Source organism: Camelus bactrianus, chromosome 33 (genome assembly GCF_048773025.1).
Source record: "Camelus bactrianus isolate YW-2024 breed Bactrian camel chromosome 33, ASM4877302v1, whole genome shotgun sequence".
Lineage (NCBI taxonomy): Eukaryota > Metazoa > Chordata > Mammalia > Artiodactyla > Camelidae > Camelus > Camelus bactrianus.
In genome coordinates this window covers 23,565,525-23,583,058 of record NC_133571.1, presented here as the reverse complement: position 1 = coordinate 23,583,058, position 17,534 = coordinate 23,565,525, and positions in this window count along the sequence as shown.

Sequence of the window (17,534 nt, the reverse complement as noted above, 5' to 3'; positions counted from 1 at the left end):
ACTGAAGCCCTTTCACAGTCCTGCACATCTCGCTTGAAAGACTGAGATTCAGGCCAGACATAATACAGGGTCTGACCGGTAGCACAAGCTGTAAAAGGATGAAAGTGTTGCCGGGTTTTGCAGGCAATTCACACACTTATTAGCACGGCTGGCTTTTCCCTGGGATTCTTTTATAGCACAGCCATAGAACACCCTCACTGGTAGCCCATGGTCTCTCCGGCGTCAGACATCCTGGCTGTAATCTGGGGGCCACGGAAAGCCAGGCGGAGAGATCGCGGTTCTGGGAACCAAATACCCCAGTTTATGTTCAGGCTCTACCACTTATGGGTGGTAAGGTCTTCGCCAAGGGGCTTAAAAATCTCGGCCTCACTTTCTTGCCAGGATAATAAGACCTACCTCTCACCCTCTCACCCTTGATGGAGGATTCAATAAAATAATGTGCCTGGAAAGCACCTTGAAGACTGGAAACCGACAAAGCTGTGTAACGCACTAGCCGTGTTTACAAACGCCTGACCACACGGCTGCCTCATCCCGGTTCTCTAGAGGAGGCTTGAAAAAATGTCAAAACCACAAAAATTTTATCCCAGTGGAGTGTGGGCTGTGGATTGGCTGGGTTTTTAAAGTGTGTCTCTAAGATCATTATTCATAACTTGGCATATGTTTTCCATATTTTTCTCTGTGAATAGTTCTATGAACAGGAAACCCTCAGGCATCTCACGAAGTTTGCTTTCACTAAGTGAACAGAGAGCCCCCACTGTGTCGCGCCGCCTTAGATACAGAACACACAAAGATGAGCAGACAGTCTCCAGCCTCAGAAGTCCACGAAGGAGAGACCCCAAGAAGCAAACGATCGTGTAGCATGCAAAACGCTATGACCAAGACGTGCTCGGACGCTAAACCATTCAACTGCCCTTCACTGTAAAAACAGGAGAAAGACGGAACTCCTTAAAGACGGCAGAGAGGAGGATGACGGGAGGATTATGCGCACCGCCAAAGCTGGATCTCCGTGCCCCCTCTGCATTTCCCCTCCCCGGTGTCTGGCCGGTGGAAATCATGTCCAGTCTTTGGAATGAATGAGCTGCTCCTCCCCCGACGCGCCCTCCCCTGAACCTCCTATAGAGCAGTCATGTGTAATTCAAGGCTGAGCTGAGACTGCTTCTATATTTAATTACATTTTCCTTCTCTGTTGGCCCCTGCCACTTCTTGAGCGCCCCCCCCCCGGCCCAGACATAATGCAAATACAGAAGCAGGGCTTTGGGTGAATTGTCCTCCTGGAAATGGACGATGGCGTAGAGAGGCTGATAGTAAAGCAAGTGCTCGAACACTAATGAGCGAGGGGAAATGACCAGGGGTCAGCTGACGGGGTGACTCGAGAGGGTGGGGTGGACACAGTCAATGACCTTGACTCCAGAGGCTTGGCGACTGGGAGTGAGAGGAGTGAGAGGAAGCAACAGGGAACCAGGGGTGCAGACCCAGAGGCGTTTGGGGGTCAGGGAGAGTGGGCAGCCAGCCCCCACTGGAGAGAGGAATGAAGGCGGTGGGTCCTCCAGGACAGTTAGGAGGCACGCACAAAGCCACTTCTGGGGACGGAATTCGGGGCGAAGGGGGATTTCTACTGACAGGCTCTAAATTCCAGGCCAGAACGTGCTGGAGAGAAACGGGAGACGGGGCTGGAAGGCAGGCTGTTCAGGGACGGCGGAAGGACTCGGGGGAAGGAGGCTTGCTGGGGGGGGCGCGCACCGGGGCTGCAGTCGGGAGAGCGGGAGCGCGGCGAGTCCGCTCGGGCCGTGGCCGCACCGGCTCCGACGCCCCGGCCGGAATCGCCCACTGCGTAGCCCTGTTCAGGCTGAAACTCAGAACAGGGGTCAGTGCGCGGGCGGCGCCGTGTGCCACGTGGGGGCTCGCGGGCTGTTTGTCGCTGCTTCCCGTGCCGCACGGAGGGGACTGCCCTGCACTGAGAGCACGTCCAGCCTGCAGGGAAAGCAGGCATGAAGGGCGAGAGGGTCACAGGCACAGAAAACAAACCATGGCCGCCAGAGGGAAAGGGGGCACGTGAGGAGTCTGGGGTTCACAGACACACACTCTGTGTATAAGGTAGGTAGACAGCGAGGACCTGCTGTGGAGCACGGGGAACTATGCTCAGCGTCTTGTAACAACCTACAAGGGAAAAGAATCCGAAAAAGAATATATATGTGTGTGTGTGTGTGTGTGTGTGTGTGTATAACTGAGTCCCTTTGCTGTACACCTGCAACTAACACAGCGCTGTACATCAACATGTCAATTTAAAGAAAGAATCTTTTATGACACACACTCAGCTGTACGACTACAAAACTCAGCTGGTCTTAGCAATTTGTGGCACGAACGTTTCTGAGGTACCCCCTAAATGACACTGCAGTAGACACCAAAGGTACAAAAAGCAGAGCGCCGCCTGGAGGGGCTGCCAGCTCAGCGTAGAGAAGGAAGCAGCCGGCCGCTTGCTGTGCGGTCTGGTGACGGCTGCGGTGCGGGTAACAGCCGGGGCTTCCGCGGAAGGACAGGAGAACGCCTGCACCCTCCTGTAGGCGCTCCCGACCCACCGAGAGAAACTGCTTTCCTACGTCAGCATTTATTTGTTCATAAAACTTTTGTAGGGATTTGAGAGGAAAAGAATAGAACCTCAACCGCAGTTCCCAAACGTGTCTGTTCTTTAGAATCTCACACACATGCACACACGCACACACATGCACACACATGCGTGCACACGCACACACAAACGCTACACAGGGTGAGAGGGGCCTATCCCGGGGACACCGGCGTCCAGCCCCACCCCTGCTCCTGGAGTGACACAGAGCTCACAGCAAGTCCCTCTTCTTCCCCAAACTAATTCAGTTTGGCTCTCTCTCCGTTACAACCAAAGAAGTCTTAACACATTAATCTAATTTATAAAGAAAGGAATCACTGGCAAAATCTGCTCCTTTGTTATTGCCCACAAATTGCTTGTGACGTGCCTCAGAACTGACTGTGACGGCGCTAATTAGCACAGGCTGCTGGGAGCCACTTGCCTGCAACGCAGGGGTGGGGGCTCCTGCCTCGTCCCCGGAGCCCAGCCCTCACCCCCTTCTCTTCCGTCTCCTCCGGGCCACACCGGGCTCCCGGGGAGAGAGCAGGCTTCCTGCTGTCTGTGCCACTCCTGTGTGGGGCACGTGTGATCGGCACCCGCCTTGGCGTGGTGGGCTTGGTTTCCCACTGAGGCTGAGCCACTTCCCGGTGAGGTGCCTCGACCTGGACTCTCCTGCGGAGGCGCAAACCCGCGTCCCTCCCATAGCCGCCCTCCCCGCCAGCCGCTCTCGCGTTGAGGGGACTCGGGGCCGTGCTGCTCCTGGTCCGCCGTTCCCAGAACCGCTGGAAGTTACTCTGGGCCCAAAGCAGCATCTTGGCCTTCCTACTGCACCCAGCACCGCCCTTCTGGCGCGAGTGCCACGGGCATTGCCCACCAGTCCCCGTCCTGGAGACGCTGTTTCCGGGCCCCCCTGGCTGGCAGCCCTTTTGGCAGCAACGAGACTGAGTGTGGCAGTGTTTGGTGCTGGTGGCTGAGTGTGGTTTCCTAGACCCGGTTCTCCTGATCCACTGTTCTGGGTTTTACGCCAGCGTCTCTGTGCCCCACAGGATCAGGGAGGGCCCCTCGCCCCACCCTCAGGCTCCAGGGGCTCCGTAATAATCACGGTCACGATGAAAACAACGCGGAGCTGCTCCACCTCTGTCCTGAGAACACACTGAGCCCCGGTTCTCGCTGCCCGGTTCTCGCTGCCCGGTTCTCGCTGCCTCTCAGGGGCCCACTCACCTGTGAAGGAAAACCACAGCTCTCAAGGAAGCGGTTTCTGAACTCCCGCACTTGAAAGGGACACGGGCTTCTGCCTCAGCCCCTCTGGTTTCCGTCTTCCGTCCAGGCGGACATTTGCTTCAGAATCACCAAGGGCATTTGGTCAACATTGTTTCATTCTGTTCAATCCAGCCGCAGGGGGCTGTGCGACGCCTCCGGCCAGTCCCTGAATATTTCCACGTCTTAATCCCCAGAACTTGTGAATACGCCGCCTTAGTGGCAAAAAGGACTTTGCTGGTGTGACTAAATTAAAGAACCTGAGAGGAAGAGCTCACCCCAGGTCGTCTGGGGCCCGGGGGGTGCAGGTGATCACAGGTCTCACAAGAGGGAGGCAGGAATGTCGGGGTCAGAGAGGGCGACGTGGCAAGCAGCAGAGGTCTGGGAGTCGGGTCTGAGGCTGGGGCGGAGGCCGGAGCAGAGGCACGCGGGCGTCCCCTAGAGCGCGGGACGGCAAGGAGATGGGTCCCCCCGAGCCTCCAGGAGGAGCCAGCCCTGCTGACACCTCGGCGTTAGCGCAGTGACCTCGGACCTGCAGAGCGCAGAGACGACACGCCCGCAGTGTTTTGGGTCACCGTGTACGTGGTGACCTGTTACTGCAGGACAGGAAAGGGGCACACCTGCCTGACTCAGCAGGGAAGCCGGTGCACGCACACTCCCGGGCTTCCCAGAAGCCCTCCCCGCGGAGAGCTGAGGAGCACGTCCTCTTGAGCCGGTTGCGGGGGCAGCTGCAGGACGCCTCCCCTCGAAAGGCTGAGGCCTGACTCTCAGGCTCCTTCCCAGACCTGCCCCCCGAGACCGCGGGGGCTCCCTGGGCAGCTCTGCCTGTGTCCGTGCCCCCTGAGGCAGCAGAGCCGAGTGCCTGTTCATGCCCAGGAGCCCCGCCTGCAGGACAGGCTGGAGGCAAGTCTGCCTGTGCTCCCTCACACAGCCGTCGGGGTGACGGGCAGACCCTGGGTGCTCTGACACCCGTGTCAACCCCACCCCCTTGGCCCGGGCTGGGCCTCCAGCTGCAGACCCTCGTCGGCCCCCGCACTGAGCGCTGGGAGGTCAAGGCGCAGGAAACGGCCTCAGGTGCCCTCCGGCCTGCCCCGTCTGCGTGGCCTCCTGCTGGTCCCTCCATTCCACCCCTCGTGTGCTGCCTTCTCCACTGTGTCTCCGGGTACAGAAAGTTGACCTGCCGGGCCCTGCGGCCTCCATGTGACCAGGTGCTGTTGAAGGGCAGCTAAGCCCTTGGTGACAGATCCTGCGGCATTGGCTGCAGGTGAGGCCACAGGTGACCGAGGGTGCCGGGGCTTGTAGGCATTCTGAATCCTTACCCTGACGGCCTCCTTTCCAGGCGCTGTCACTGCGCCTCGTCCCATCTCCTGCAGGTGGGCGCAGTCTCAGGGCCTGGCTCTGGGCTCCACCGCCTGCCATGGTGCCTCCACCGGTGTCCCTGCAGTGTAGACACAGCCCAGTGTCCTCTTGGGACGTGTGCCTTGGACCATCCTTCTAGGCAGAGCCAAGTCGTCTATAGTTTCAGAAGTGAGTTGTATGCAGACACCGACTTACGTGTCACCTCCCAGGACTCTTCCTCCCCTGACTCTTTTGAGACATTTAAACATACTTTCCTACTTTAGAGAGTTCATTAAAAAAAATCGCTAGGTCCTGTTCCCTGCTTGGTGAATCCCGTTCTAATGAGACATCAGCCGGGGCACTGATTCCAGCATCAGAGCAGATCCAAGACAGATCCTCTCCTCTCGTGTGACACACCGGGGCCCGGCTGCTGACTGAGCCAGGGCTTCGGCCAGCCCCTGGGCACTTGGGCAGCTGGGATGGAAGTGTCTTTGGCTCTACTCCGAAAATCGCCGTTAGTGGTGATGCCAGTGGCCGCTGTCGCTGTCCCAGAATCCTCCCGGTCTCGCGTGCGCTCACCCGGGATCACCCAGATGACCCCAGGCCCCACCCTCGGGTCCCGTGAGTTCTGGGACTGAGCGCCGCTGGCCCTCCCTCCGATCTGGGTAACTCGGGACCCCACCCCCACCTCGACGGCCTGACCACACCATGCAGCTCTCCCCGGGCTGCTGGCTTTTCTCTCTCAGCTCACAAGCCTCACTGAGGCCGGCTGCCGGTCCCACAGCATCAGTCCCTCCCATCCCACACCTGGGGGGCAGCAGTCCTGGGATCTCCCCTTCGGGTCCCTCAATTCTGTTTATCCGGGACCTGCTTCTTCCAGCAATGGAGATAAACATGGAGGAGGGGTTGCAGGGTCCCGGGGGCCCAGCTGGACCCCAGCGCACCCCTGCCGGCCAGCCGTCTGCGCTCCATCTGCTCCCTGAGGACGGATGCTGCCCTGTCCCCACCGCTCTTTCTCCGTCTGCGCTCCAGCAGCCTGGCCTGAGCTCTTGCTTCGCGGTGTCTGCACGGAGCCGACCCCTCTGGCCGGAGGGTCCCCTCGCAGCCGTCTCCACCTTTGCCTGATGAGCCCCAGCCCACGCTTACATGCCACTTCCCCCAGGAGGCCTTTTCTGGTCCCCAAGAGCAGGCGAGGCCCCTCGCTGTCCCCCAGTTCTCACTGCGTCTCCTCCGTGACCCTCAAATACTTCTTATCACCGAGGCTGGGCGCCTTCACGGTGCTTTCTATGGACATCGACTCATTTAACCTTATCAAACCCCCATGTCGTCGTGGGCAGGACAGTATTTAAATGACCATCAGAGCAGCCTGTGGGTTAACTCCAGCGCCCTGCTGGAAGGTGAACACCCCGAGCTGCTGGAACCGACAGACACTCTCTGACTGCAGGAAGGAGTAAACCACAGACCATGGGCCGTTTTCTAGTTTCCATCCTTTTTAAACCGAATGCCCTTCATGGACAAAATTCACCCCTCTATCTCGTTCCTCTGTCCTCACTCAGCGCCTAGTCCAGCGCCTGAAACACAGTGGACGCCCAACATCTGTCCCTTTGGTGGGGAAGGCACGGCCGGGCCCACAAGGTCTCCAGACAGCCCTTCCTTTTGCTTTCGACTCGGGAGGAGGGGGCCCCTGCCTCTCAGCCCGTGGCTGTAATCCTCTGCCTCGCTTTGACCCATGTCCTGTTCCCTGGCCTGTGACTGGTCCTCCTGCCCGCCGTGTGCACACGGGGGCAGGCGGGTCTGGCGGGAAGGACTTAGACCAGGCAGGAGGAGGCGCGTGCGTGCTGTCGGGCAGTCAGGCACCTGGGCGCAGGCGTCCGTGGGAGACGCCTCTCTGAGCGTCCCGGCCGGAGCCCAGGCCAGCCTGGGGGTGGGCGGCTGAGCTGCAGCCTCTGAAAGCCTGCCCCAGGGCCGACCCCTGATGTCACGTGGACGAAAGTCCACTTCTTATTTTCTCACAGGTCTGTGTATGCAACAGCCCGCGCTCACGCTGGGCGCAGAGCCCCTGTGGGCCAGTGCTATTAATAGACATTCATTAAACGCCCAAAGCGTGCTAGACATTGTACCAAAACAAAGAATTAGGTAAGGTCTCTGCTGTAATACAGGCCCTTCCTAGGGAGCAGAGAAACTAAATTCATTGAGTTGGTGACACACACACACGAAAATATATATATCACGGTTAAAGAACAGAAATGCACTCAGGGTTCCGACCCTTTTGAGAGAATTTCTTACATGTCTCCTTTATGTATGTCATGGTTTTATATATAGCGTGCGGCGTTCACCTTCCTAAAAGGATTCGTAAACGTAGCCCCAAAGCCTTGCAGACAGGAAGACGAGAGCGGGCCATTTCATTTCACCTTCCTGAGTCCTGGTTTCCTAATTTGAAAAGCTAGACAGAAGCAGGTAATGCTGTGGACGGGGTGGACGGGCAGTCAGCCCCCACCTGTGTGGCTGCAGGGCTGCTCAGAGATGGACACACACCTTCAAAGTCTGGTGCGAAGCCCCTGCTGCAGGGCCCTGAGTGCCCCTCTGGTTTCTGGACACCCCGCGCCCTCCCTTCGGGCCTCTTGGATCTCTCCCTAATCAGGCTGTGTAGAATCACTCAGGAGTTTTGCAAGAAGCAGGTCACATGCTCAGAAGGGGGTTTGAGGAGAGGTTAATGGTGGGTTCAGGTACAATCATGTGTTGGGGGGTAAGGAAAACCGTCAAAGGATGGAGAGACACTTCAACCCAGCATCAGCGGAAGCTTCTGCCATCCTTCCGCCTGGAAGGTCAAGGGCGTGGAGTGGTTGTGAGAATGTGGCTAGCTCTATAGCCACGGAGAGGCTGCCTCGTGGGAGCTGAGGCCTTGATGAAGGCACACGGCCCCTGCCCACCTCGGCCCCGCAGGGAGGGGCTCAGTGACTGGGACCCCACCCTCCACTCCCTTCTGGTCCCCTGTGGGTGGCCCCACGAGCTGACTCCAGCCTGCAGCTGGACAGCAGGGGTCCCAGCTGAGGCCAGCAGTCAAGGCCGGCCTCCTGGAGCAGAGCAGGTGGAGGGCGAAGGAGCTTGGTGCAGGGGGGCAAAGGGAAGAGACTCGACACTGAGCACGCAAGGCCTGGAGAGGCGGGCTTCCCCAGGCCAGCTCCCACCGGGCTGGAGTCTGTCCTGGTCCGTCCACGTCCTTGCCGCAGCAAGTGTGAAGGGTCTATTTGTCTCCCGGGCACCGGCTTCTTGTTAAAGCACCAGGTCTTGGATGCATAGCCCCCCTTTTCTCCTTTTCATTGGTTTTTTATAGTATTTTCTTCTCACTAGAACTTACCATCTCGTAGGGGAGAGAGAGGCAGGCTCAGCCTAAGGAAGCACACAGGAACCGACTTCTCCAGCTCTCAGGGCAGCACGTCTCCAAGCACCAGACGGCAGAGCTGTGACCACAGGAGCGCCCGCCCAGCGCCAGGCCTGGGGGCCTCCCGGGGCTTTGCCGTCAGAGCAGCAAGCTGGGGGCGCTTGTCCCTGCGCCGCGACCGTCTCTTGCTGACGTGCAGTAGGGGACGCCCAAACCGAGCAGCCCTCGGCCCCTCCGCCTGCCCTCCCAGCAGACAAAGTCTAACCGCTCTGTTCACGTCCACAGTGCCGCTTCCCGCAGGTGGCTCCCCGCTGGACGCCCTGCCCTCCTCGCTGCCCAAGTCCGGTCTTCCTGCCCCCACTCACTGGCTTACCCTGGCCGTTCCGGCCACCGCCCCACCCCCAGCTCCTTTGAGCACCTGCCCTCCCGAGAATCGTGTAACACTGGGATGTCCTCACACTCTACTCTCTTTTAAAATAATCTGTGTTGTGTGTCAGTGCTGTTGTGTGTCAGTGCTGTAATGAGGAGGCTACCTGGAGGCCAAGACCATGAGCGGAGCCCCCGCCCCCGGCCTCCGGAGTCCGTGGTAGGCTCCCCGAGTAAAGCATGTCCTGCTGACCGACGCTTCTGGGCTCCTCTGGTGCAAAGCCACCCAAGCAGTGGACGTCAGGAGCCTGCCTCCCACCAGCCCGGCAGAAGCCATTTCTCCTCACATCCCCTTTCGCCGGATGAGGCTGGTGGGGATGTCACGGTGCAGGATCCGCTCCCTCCACTCAGCCCACCCTTTCCTAGCAAAGCACACATGGCCCCTGGCACTGAAGGTGTGCTGGGGGCCTCGCACACCCCGACACCGGGCACGAGCTGCTGGCCCCGAGCTTCGCCGGATTCCACACTGGGTCCCCGCGGCGGGGGACACGCGGGTCCAGAGGAACAGCGACTCCCCGTGCTCACTGCCTTTGCAGCACCAGGCGGTGGAGGTCTAAGCCTCGTGGAAGCAGCCTCGCGCCAAGCGGAGCGCTCGTGGCAGCTTCACTTCAGCAGGTGCCGCTTTGACTCCGTCCGTTGTCTCCGTGAGACTCCGTTTGCTTAGCAACAACCTCAGCTTTTCACAACAGCTCCTCCCGAAGCCTCAGCAGTGCCTCTGGAGCTGTCAGCAGGGTGAGAGCTTCTTGGATTTAAATAGAATTGAAGGCAAAAACTCCCAGAGGTTCGTGGGCTCCTGGAGGCTCTTAGAGCCTCTGGCGTTACAGCTCTGTTTAGGGGCCTGGCCGCTAGTCCTGTGTGACACAAAGGGCGGGACCACACACCCTACGGATGGGTTCTAGCCGCCTGCTCTTGCGCCACGGTGCCCGGGTGGCCGCAGTGCCTCGCTCGCCTAGAGAACCAGAGACGTGCCGGATCCCTGTCTGGCCACCGGCGGATCCCACTTAGGAAGTCCATCTCAGCACAGGCGGCGTCTGGGAAAGTCCTTCTGGGTCACAGGAGACGCTCAGGCAGCGTGAGGGTTGGGCTGGATGTTCTTGCTCTGAGTCTTAGTTCCCCAGAGACCATCAGGTCACTTCTAGAAATTTCCCAAAGCCCAAAGCCTTTTAAAGCCCCTGGGCTGGCATGGAATCTCCAAGAAAGAGGAAACGTGTGGACTTGGATGCTGAGTTCATTTTAGCATCTCTGTTGCAGAAAGATGCAGGGCCCAGCGTAGTGCCACTTGGGCTGTGGGCTCCACCCACGGCCCGTGGAACCTTCTTCACATGGACTAGGGGCAAGGGCGCCCGAAAACCTGGTCAGGGGAGCGGGGTTGGAACCCAGACGGAAGGTTTAACCCACCGCAAAGTCAGCAGTGCCTCCACAGCGCCCCCGCCCCCGTGAGTCCCAGGACACGGAGAGCACGCGCGTGGCCTTCCAGGCGCATGGACCGGGCTGCTGGCAGGAGGTGCTGTGGCTCCGGGTCCCACTGCCCAGGCCCTGCCCTGTGGAGTTTCTCTACCTCCGTCTCTGTAGGCTGGGGGTCGCGGAACCTGTGTCGCCGGCTCTCGTCTGCAGTCGCCAGCTCGTCACCACCCAGAGGGGCACGTCCAGAGCTGCTGGCTCTCTTGGTGCCTCCTGGGTTAATGCGTGTCCTTGGGCCACTCTAAGCCATCCTGCCAGGGCCCAGAGGGAGATACAAGTGTGAAGCTACGGCGTGTGGAGGGCTCTCCTTCCTCAGCCCCGGGGACCATTGCGTGTGGTTAAATGAGACAGTGTGTGAAAGCACTTTATACGTTGCAAAGAATAGGTGACTTTTACTTTTAATACCGTTGCCAGCGCAGGGTTGCGCAGACAGCCATTCCTCAGGCGCTGAGCGTTCTGCGCAGGGCCCCAGGTGTCCAGCCCAGACCGTCCACTGAACCTGAAGAGTAACAAACTCGCAGACCGGCCGAGACGGCGTGAGCCTCGCGCCTGCCTCAGGGGAGTGTTTTTGATTCTAACACAAGAAAACACTGAGCTTTGTTTAGACGTGTGACTCACAGAGAATAACGATAATGGTGACCAAAATTAGGACCGTCTAGTTCAAACCATCTAGAATGATGGAAAATGGGGTGAGTGTAATGCCTGTAAAAATCTCACAATAGCAGTTTGGAAGGAATGTCTGAGTCTAAATTCTTAAGTCATCGGGAAATGTTAAACAAAGCAGGGGTTGCTCTAATGCAACTTTCCCTTAGGCTCTTTTTGTTAAATAAATTAAAATATAATTAATAGGAGCCATAAATAACTGACGGTAATAAAAATAGCTCTGTAGGTCTCTGCAGGCTTCCTCCGAGATACCCAGCGTGCGGCGTCCGGCTGCTGCCCCGAGGCGCCTCCCGCCCCCACCGCCCGCTCACAGCCCCGTGTTTCACCAGCTCCAGAGGCCGGAGGCTGTGACCACAAGGGAGGATGATGCAGTTACACTGGGACGTGCCTCCGATTGCAGGCCACAGCTCTGAAGAGCTCAAAGTGAAGAAAATGCCCATCTTAGAATTGAACACAAGCGGTGTTTATTAACGGTCCCACAGGTCAGAGACTAAGCGTGCAGGTCCCAGCGCCAGGGCCCTGGTAACACTCCTGCTTCGCCTCAAGTGACCCTGAGTGTCCCTGTGTCTGAACTTAGGGGTCTGAAAATCAGTCAGAGCAATGTCCCGAGTGAGCACAGTCAGATTCACCGATATAAACTGCGTAGGGAGCAGCAGTGCTGTGGGATGATGGTTGTTGTGTGTGTGTGTGTGTGTGAGAGAGAGAGAGAGCAGCTGTGTGGGGAACGCAGGCCACCAGGGGCCAGGCGGGGGCCACTGTGGAGGAGTTAGGGGACCAGTGCAGGGCAGTTGGAGCCGAGGGGGCTCGGAGGAAGGTGGGAGCGGGTCTGAGGGAACTGGACACGGCTGAGACCCAGGCAGGAAGTGTAGGGTCTCCCGAGGGGACGTATGTGGGTGGTGAGGGAGAGGAGCCAGAGAGCAATCTGAGGTTTGGGGTCGGAGCCGTGTTTAATGGTGCTGTTTACAGAGATAAAGAAAATCAGAGGAACAGCGTGTTCTACTTGGAATTCACTCCTTTTGGGAGCCCCCCCGGGGGCCTGTTCTGGAGGACCCAGCCGTGGCTTCCCGGGGGAGACTAGCTGAACGGGTGTCTCCCCCTCCCGACTCAGCTGTGCTGCGCTTGGGCTCGAGGACAGTCTAGTCTTATGACACCCAGAACTTCTACATAAAGTTCACGGGCACTTGTGTCAAATGTGTGTGTGTAAGAAAAAAGGCGGTTGTGCTGGTGTGCATTCAGTTCTGTGTGTGACGTTTCCCTGTAGCTGAACAAAGCAGCGACCAGCTGAAACGAGGGTGAGAGTAAGGCCCGGGCGATGGCCTCCCTGTGGTGTGGGGCCTCCCTCCCCTCAGGCCCGGGTACCTGTGGGCGCTGCGTCCCTCTCTGCCTGCCCCACCTGCACAGGCTCCCTCTCATCCTCGCTCATCAGGAGACCTTCTCAGTCTCGCGGAAAGTGCCTCGCCGTACATGTGTTCGCAGCACCCTGCACAGAGCACATTTACGTGTGTGCATGCGTGTGCACACGTGTGTGTGTGTGTGTGTGTGTGTGTGAGATGACGTCATTACTAGCTCTCTCACCCCCCGACGGGAAGCGTCTCAGGGCCGGGCAGAGCTCTGTCCGCACACCCTCTCATCCCCAGCGCCCAGCACGGCGTCGGGAATGCACTAACGCTGAGTGCGTAACCAGGCGCACGTGAGTACGTGTGGCTTTTCATCTGGTTCCCAGTGTAACTGCTTTTCTCGTCACCATGGCAGCTCATTGACTTCTGGAAAGGTCCTTGTTTGCTCTTAGGAACACGTCCAGTGGAAAGAAAATAACGTGATTCAGAAACATAAGGAAAACAAGTGGACTGAAAAAAGTGTCCTTACGGAAACTTTGAAATCAATGACAACAGCAAAAGTCCACTGAACTCCCCTTCCGCTCTCGGCGGAGACCCGAGGTTCTATCATGGGGTTGTAGGTCCCCGCGTAGTGTTGGTGTTGGAGTGACAGCTGTCAGTGAGCCTGGAGTGAGTGCCCCTCACGCCAGGAACCGCAGCCCCTGGGGACTGGGGTGTAACGTGACCCCCTCGTTCCCTTAAGGAACAGCCCCCAGCTTTCTGGAGATATAACTGACATACAACATTGTGTCAATCTAAGGAGCACCGCGTGGTGACGGGACACACTTCCACATCACGGGGGTCACCGCAGTAGGGTGGTTAGCACCTCCACCACGTCACATGATTACAGTTTCTTTGCGGTGAGAGCATTTAAGATCCACTCTCTTAGCGACTTCAAGCACGTAAGACGGTGTCGCTAGCCACAGTCGGCACGCTGCGCGCGAAGTTCCCAGAACACGCTCATGTGTCACCGCTGGGTGTTGGGGCCCTTTGACCTGCATCACCTTCCCCCCAGCCCCCAGCCCCTGTAAGCCATCGTGTTGCTCTCTGTCTGTGAGGGTTCAGCCTTGTTAGATTCCACGTGTCAGTGGAATCTAACCAAGTCTCTCTCTGTCTGACTTGTTTCACTTAGCACGACGTCCTCAGGGTCCGGCTGCGACGTCCCAGATGGCTGGGCTTCTCTCTCGTGGGAGAATTTCATATGTATGTGTGTGCGCATGTCTGTATGTATATACACACACACGCGCACACACATATATGTAAAGTGCATTTTATACAAAAGCTCACTACATCCACACATACGACACGTCTGTCTCTCACATCTCTTTTATCCATTCGCCCACGGAGGGCCCCGTAGGTAGCTCCCACGTCCTGGCTACTTGAACGACGCTGCGGGGAGCGTCGGATCGCAGGTGCCTCTGAGACCCTGATTTCATTTCTTTGGACCTATGCCAACAGCTGTTCTTGTTGGACTGCATGGTAGTTCTGTTTTTAATTTTTTTGAGGCACTCCCCACACTGTTTTTTTCCATGGTGACTGCGCCAGTTTGTGTGCCCCCAACGGGACGCAAGGGTCTCCTTGTCCCCCATGCCCGGCCACACTTGTCCCCTCTTGTCTTCTGGATGACGGCTGTTCTAACACGTGTGAGGTGGTATCTCCCGGTGGGTTTGATTTGCATTTCCCTGACGATTCATTACACTGAGCACATGGACATGTACATGTTAGCCATTTATATGTCTTCCTTAGAAAAATGTCTATTCAGTTCCTCTGCCCATTTTTAAAACCCAGATAATTTTTTTTTTGCTCTTTTTTACGAGTTCTTTATTTATTCTGAATATTAACCTGTTATCAGATACACTGTTTGTAAACGTGTTCTCCGTTTTGCAGCCTAGCTTTTCATCCTGTCGCTTAGCTCCTCTGCTGTGCGGGTTGTAGCTTTTGGACGTAGTCTCGCTTGTTTATTTTTCTGTTGTGTGTGCTTTGGCTGCCACGCCCCAAAAGAGTGTTGCCAAAGCCAACATGAAGTCGCTTCTCCCGTATGTTTTATTCTAGGAGTTTTAGGGTTTCAGGTATTACATTCAAGTCTTTAATTCAATTCCAGTTACTCTGAGCGCTGGGAGATACGGGGCCAACTTCATTCTCTGCACGGGGTTGTCCAGGCTTTCCAACGTCGTTTATGAAGACGGTGTCCTTTCCCCATTGAGTGTTCTTGGCACATTTGTCAAATGTTAGTCGACCGTTTTTGCAAGGGTTTTTTGTGGGCTCTGGTTCCTGGTCCGTGGTCCATGTATCTGTTTTCATGGTAATACCATCCTACTCTGATTATTATAATTTTGTAACAACATTTGAAGTCAGGAAGTGTGATGCCTCCAGCTTTGTTCTTTCTCAAGGTTGCTTTTCACTCTTTGGGGTCTTCCATGGGATAAAGCAAAATTTAGGATTGCTTCTTGTATTTCTGTGAAAAATGCCACTGAAGTTTTGATAGGGATTTCACTGAATCTATACATGGCTTTGGGTAGTATGAATATTGTAACAATATTAATTCTTCCAATCCATGGAGAATCTCTTTGTGTTTATCTGAGTCTTCTTCAATTTCTTTCATCACAGTTTCCAGTGCACCAATCTTTCACCTCCTTGGTTAAATTTATTTCTAGGTATTTTATTTTTTTTTATGCTATTGTGACTGGGATATTTTCTTTATTTGTTCTTCAGATATTTTGTTGTTAGTGTACATGGCTTTTATTATATTGAGGCATGTTTCTTCTGTACCCAATTTGTTGATAGTTATTATCATGAAAGGATTTTTTTTTGTATCCATTAAGATGATCATTTGGTTTTCGTCTTTCATTTTACTGTGTGGTTTCATTTTACAATATTGATTTTCATGTGCTGAGTCATCCTTGTGTCCAAGGCATGAATCCAACTGGATCATGGTGTGATTTTTAAATATGCTCTTCTATGAAGTTTGCTAATATTTTATTGAGAATATTTGCGTCTATATTCACCAGGAATGTTGGCTTATGGTTTTCTTTTCTTAGTGTCCTTATTTGGCTTTGGTATCAGAGTAATATTGGCCTCATAAGAAGAGTGTGCGAGTTCCTGCCCCCAGTTTTTTGGGAGAGTTTGAGAAGGACTGGATTTAATTCTTCTTTAGTGGTTTGGGACAATTTGCCGGAGACCCCGTCTGGTCCCGGGCTCTTCTCTGTCGGAACGTTTCTGGTGGCGATTCAGTGTCCTGACTCGTTATTCATCTGTTCAGATTCTGTGTTTCTTTATGACGTGGTCTTGTTAGGTTGTGTGTGTCTAGGGCTTTATTCAGTTTTTTACTATCCAGTTACTTAGTGTCTAGTTGCTCACAGTAGTCTCGTAATCTTCAGCATTTCTGTGGAATCAGAGGCAATGTCTCCTTTTTCATTTCTAATTTTATTTATTTAAGTCTTCTCCCTTTTCCTTAGTTAGGTCAGCTAAAGGTTTGTCAGTTTGGGCTTTCATTTTTTTTAAAATCTCTCCTGGGGCGGAATTCCTCAGCTTGGATGCTGGCCCTTGATCCTACGAAGCACCAGGCCAAGTGCTGACACCGCCCTCTTGCTTTCCCAAGGGTGGGAAAAGCTCGAGCTTGTGGTCTCCCATGGCCAGTGGACTTGGGCCAGCCTTCTGCATATGCTGGCTAGTCCTCTAGCAGAGTTCGCCCCTGCCTTGTCAAGAGCATGCGCAGAGAGCTGGCCGCAGGAGGCAGAGGTGTGGAGGGGAGGCATGTGGAACTCTGGGGGTGGCAATGGGCCAGGTGTCACCCGAAGCTCATCGGACGGCGTCTTGATGGAGCCTGTGCCTGGTTGGCAGGCTCTGCATCCTTTGTAATGTTCTCTTGGGGTCCTGTCTGTCTCTCTCCCCGCCTCCCCCAGCCTCTCCCAGCCCCAGAGTGCTCACGCCCACAGTCCTACCTCCCCTGCGGAAGAAAGCGTCGTCTGAGAAGGTCTCGTGTGGCCCTGAGCTGGGCTTCTGGGGGGTGGGCTCTGCAGGTGAGGTCGCCTGGTCCTCCCACCCTTTCCAAGGCACCCAGACTCCTGCTTCCAACTCGAGTGCTGTGCTGGGCCTTCTCTGTTGCAAACCTGGACCTCCACGAGGGCTCTCGAGTTCACAGTGGACAGGCTAAGACACTGTTCTCCAGGGACCCCTGGAGCGTGGCTGAGAGGGTCTGGGGCCAGCTCACGGGCCAGAGCAGGGCACAGCCAGGACCCAGTCTGCATGCTGCCACTCAGTGCAAGTCTCCTCCCAGCCCCTTGGCTTGTGGGGCTGGGTCCCACAGCACCCACGATAGACAAGGAGGTGCTGTTGTGGGGTCAGGAGTGGGGGCCAGACAAGGATGTCTTATCCACCGTGTTGCTGACTTCGCTCCTCAAGGAACTGATGGTTCAGGCCATGTGGTTCATCTGGGTATTTCACCAGGCGGCTAAAGCTGAATAAAGTGCCAAAGTCCAGCTAACTTTCCTGACTGAAGCTGACCCCGTGGCCAGAGTTTGTCAGTGCAGTTATACCGCAGGGCTGCCTCAGTTGCCGGCTAAGCCCCTGACAGCGACCTGGGCTGGCGTGCACATCTAGCTCAGGTGTGAGTGACACATGCTCCCAGGTGCGGCCCAACCAGGTCACATGCCTTTCCTCAGCGTCATAACTTCACCCTGAACGCCCAGTGTAACAAAGTGGTGTTAGAACAACGTCGTGAACAGAACACTTCACGCTTTTTCCCATTGGCTCTTCTCAGGCATCTGTTTTCTTAGGTTATTACTGCAAAGGTAGGCTGCGCTGGAGGGAGTGGTGAAGGGACATGCATAGAAAAAAAGGCTGCTAAGGAGGCCGTGGGGGCTGGTTAGTGGGCTATCTAGTCAGAAGGACTTCCTCCTTGCCAGTTGGGCATGCATCTGGAAGAAAAATTCTATGTGTGGCTGGGGAAAAAGTCATGTATTGATGCCAAAATGATTGGGGGCCTAGGTGTCAGAAGTATTTGAGAATGGCATCCTTTGCATCTTTCTGTTGC